The following is a 3,224-nucleotide window of genomic DNA, read 5'->3' on the forward strand; positions in this document are numbered from 1 at the left end:
TTTATTTATATGAAAATACACAGAGATAAACATAGATGCTACCAATTTTCATTTGATAACTCCTGTCTTTATGTTGTATTCAAATTATTCAGCTGCTAGCAGATTTACAATGTAATGGGTCTCAACCTCTGCAGATAACAATTTATATTTATTTTCTAGGGGCTAGTTGTTACACATTGAAGAGCTTGATTAAATTGGCATTTTACATTTTACTAGCATTATATTTTCAGGTGTACCAAAATACATATTTTTATCAAAGCTAAGAATTACATGTATAAAACAAATTTATTGTTCAAGAAGGAAATAACAGTATTTCAACAAAAGTAATTTATATGATTTAGATAATGTGTCATCATGCTCAAAATAAAACAACAGAAGTTCCTCAAAAACGTTTTTTAAATCTTCCATGTTGTTTCCTCTATTAATAGGTAAGGAAAACACTCAGCTTGCTTTGAATTATAAAAGGATGTGTACTTAGCTTCATCCACTTGAATGACCAAAATTGATAAAAGTCCAACTGGCAAAGTGAGAAGGAAGTATAAATGTTTCTTTTCTCTAAATAGCAGTTGAGTATAAATACAACTCATTTCCTATATACAGAACTGTCACTTTGTTTCTGCAAGATTAAGTTCTATGTACCCTTACAATACATTGTTTTTGTTAAATGAGATAGTAAATGGGAATGAGGCTTTGAGAATCAAAAGTCCATAGTTGAGTCTGGAGAGATAGTGTAGTGAGTAGGCATATTTGCTTTCCACAGAGGACAAACTGAGTTTTATCTCCAGCACCTCAAATGGTCAGAGGTCCTGAGCATAGTTGGGTGTGGGCCCCTAAAAGCAAGCAAAAAAAAAAGACCAAAAGTTCATAAACATTTAAATTATTTAGATACAAATTTTAGATTAAATGTGATACAAAAATTAAGAGTTGACTATGAGGATTTTTTTCTCTTTAAGGAGGAAATTCCATTTTGCCTAATTAGTCAAATTAATTGTGATAGATAGACTCATATTTTAGTTTAATTCTATGGAGAAAAGTCTTCTTATGCAGATAATAGAACATAAAGATCTCTGTTATTGACACTTAGGCGATCTTAATCCTCAGTTATGTTCTTTCTTTTCAGCTTGAGATATTGTATATGTAGTATCAAATGGTTTTTTGTTTGCTTTGAGGCCACACCCAGTAATGTTCAGGTCTTACTTCTGGCTCTGCACTCAGGGATCACTCCTAGTAGATTCCAGTGTCTATGAGGTCAAATCCAGGTTGGCAACATGTAAGGCAAATTTCTGTCTGCTGGACTATTGCTACAGCCCCCAAAACGCAAAGTGTATTTTCACATTTACTATACACTACACTTTTAGCCAAAGTCCCCAATCTAATATAAAATACACCCCAAGAGAGGAAATAAATATGCGTGTCTTTTAATGATGCCCATTCAGTTGTTTAATTTGCGCGCACGTGTGTGTATATGTGTGTGTGTGTGTGTGTGTCTGTGTGTCTGTGTGCATGTGTTAATGACTTTAGAAATATTGTGCCTGGATCTGACCCTGAGAAGCTCTTTTAATTATCTTTGGTGATCTGGTCTTTATACTGGGATTTTTAACAGCATCCTGGCCAACTTTAAAAGGCCAATTTCTGGGTCAGAGTATTATATTTCACAGATATTGGTATTTGGTGATTACTTTTTACATAGGTTGAGTGAGCCAAATTCTTGCTTTAATTTTGTTGTGGTTCAACAAGGCTGCAGTGACGTTTATTAAACCTGTGTAATATTAAGTATCCCTGTGATAATTAAGTATCCACTTGTTAAGATATTCTCCCAGTCTTTTAAACGTGAGTCTCAAGAAAGGAAGTAGATTACCATCTCAGCTCTTTCTAAGGATTCATTGTAAGAGCCAAGGTCTTGAAAGGTTACGAAATAAATTTGTCAGATATTTAGAAAATTAAGCATTTTTGTGAAATTGGCAAAGGAACTTTTGATTAAGGAAAAAGTGTCTTTTGAATACATAGTTAATTCTTTAAAAAAAATCCAGGATAAGAAAGGCTTACATAATGATATGGGGTTTAGTTACAGTGTGCAATTTTATATGGGTATATCTTATTACCTTAAAATTTTTTTTCCACAATTTTTTTCCATTTTGATAGAACTTTTAAAACATCTTTTAGTGGTTGGAAGAAACTCATTTGAAATGACAATTTAATAAACCTAGATATATTTAAAAAACAAAAACTATTTTAAGGGGCCAGAGAGATATCATGGAGATAGGGCATTTACCTTGCATGCAAAAGAAAGGTTGTTCGAATCCCAGCATCCCATATGGTCCCCGAGTCTGCCAGGAGTGATTCCTGAGCGTAGAGCCAGGACTAACCCCTGAGTGTTGCCAGGTGTGACCAAAACAAAACAAAACAAAACAAAACAAAACAAAACAAGACAAAAAAAACAATTTTAAATTATAGATTTAAATTATGATTTTCTCAGTGCTTATGCAGTTAGAAAGACTAAGAGCAACTACATTTGATAATGAATATGAGATAAAACAAAAATAATAAAATTTAAGAAGATTGTATATGATGACACAGTAGTAGAGAAACATCTAGTTTTATTTATATTCTTATTCTTAAACTTTTCTGTCTTGGTGTTTGTGGAATTTTCCTCTCCTTTCATTAAAATATCTCCACTAATTATCTGAATGTTTTCATGAATGTTATCTTGGGGGAACTTAAAATATGCTTTTGCATTTAGAAAGTATTGGGGTGATTTTTATTAATGAATTAGTTTGGATATTTTTACTTCATTCATTTAATTTTAAATAAAAACCATATGATGGTGATCATCAACATAACTATATTATTATTATTCATCAATTCAGGACTCAAATCCACAGCATATGCAACTAATGGTAGAACCATGGAACCACACCTCCATACCATCATATTATTTTGAATATTGATGGAGAAGTTTAGTTCTTTAAGACAAGTACTTGTAGGTTTGAGTAGTTAGGTTAGATCTCAAATCCAACTTGCTGTGGGAAATAATAAAAAAATTTCTCACTTTAAAAAACTGGGAATATAATTTCTTCTTTAGGATAGTAACAGAGCAAATAAATTCTTTGGTGATACCAAATGAGAATCATCACTTTAAGGATATAAATTTTTATATGTATCTTTTGTTATATCTGAATTTATCATCAAGTAGAATACTTGTCTTATATGCAGCCAATCTGCAT

At 31.9% G+C, this 3,224-nt stretch overlaps 1 non-coding gene across 1 annotated transcript; it reads right to left on the minus strand.

The window, feature by feature from the left end:
- Positions 1–407: 407 nt before the first annotated feature.
- Positions 408–539, minus strand: LOC126024899 (small nucleolar RNA SNORA27). Its single transcript, XR_007500980.1, has one exon. It is a non-coding gene; the product is annotated as a small nucleolar RNA SNORA27 (small nucleolar RNA).
- Between the last annotated feature and the right edge of the window lie 2,685 nt (positions 540–3,224).

The sequence above is a fragment of the Suncus etruscus genome, chromosome 12 (assembly GCF_024139225.1).
Source record: "Suncus etruscus isolate mSunEtr1 chromosome 12, mSunEtr1.pri.cur, whole genome shotgun sequence".
Taxonomy (NCBI): domain Eukaryota; kingdom Metazoa; phylum Chordata; class Mammalia; order Eulipotyphla; family Soricidae; genus Suncus; species Suncus etruscus.